This window comes from Arachis duranensis, chromosome 6 (assembly GCF_000817695.3).
Source record: "Arachis duranensis cultivar V14167 chromosome 6, aradu.V14167.gnm2.J7QH, whole genome shotgun sequence".
Lineage (NCBI taxonomy): Eukaryota > Viridiplantae > Streptophyta > Magnoliopsida > Fabales > Fabaceae > Arachis > Arachis duranensis.
This window is the reverse complement of record NC_029777.3, coordinates 39252373-39253319: the sequence shown is the minus strand read 5'-3', so window position 1 is coordinate 39253319 and position 947 is coordinate 39252373.

Genomic DNA, 947 nt, shown 5'->3' with positions numbered 1-947 from the left:
CATCAAACTTAGAGTTTGACTGTGGGGGCTCTTTTTGACTCTATACTGAGAGAAGCTTTTCATGCTTCCTCTCCATGGTTGTAGATGAAGGTCCTTGAGCTTTAAACACAAGGTAGTCCCCATTCAATTGAAGGACTAATTCTCCTCTGCTAACATCAATCACAGCTTCTGTTGTGGCTAGGAAGGGTCTTCCAAGGATGCATTCATCTTCTTCCTTGCTAGTGTCTAAGATTGTGAAATCAGCAGGGATGTAAAGGCTTTCAACCCTTACTAACACGTCCTCTACTAATCCATAAGCTTGTCTTACTGACTTGTCTGCCAATTGCAGTGAGAATAAGGCAGGTTGTACCTCAATGATCCCTAGTTTCTCCATTACAGAGAGTGGCATAAGGTTTATGCCTGACCCCAGGTCACACAGAGCATTGTTAAAGGTCATGGTGCCTATGGTACAGGGTATTGAGAATTTACCAGGATCTTGTCTCTTTTGAGGTAATGTTTTCTGAGTCCATATATCTAGTTCACTAATGAGCAGGGGAGATTCACCTTCCCAAGTCTCATTACCAAACAACTTGGCATTCAGCTTCATGATAGCTCCTAGATATTGAGCAACTTGCTCTCCAGTTACATCTTCATCCTCTTCTGAGAAAGAATAGTCTTCAGAGCTCATGAATGACAGAAGGAGATTTAGTGGAATCTCTATGGTCTCTATATGAGCCTCAGATTCCTTTAGGTCCTCAATGGGGAACTCCTTCTTGTTTGAGGGACGTCCCAGGAGGTCTTTCTCACTAGGATTTTCGTCCTTCTCCTCCCTTGTGCATTCGGCCATATTGATTACTTCAATGGCCTTGCACTCTCCTTTTGGATTCTCTTCTGTATTGCTTGGGAGAATACTGGGAGGAGTTTCAATGACTTTCTTACTCAGCTGGCCCACTTGTGCCTCCAAATTT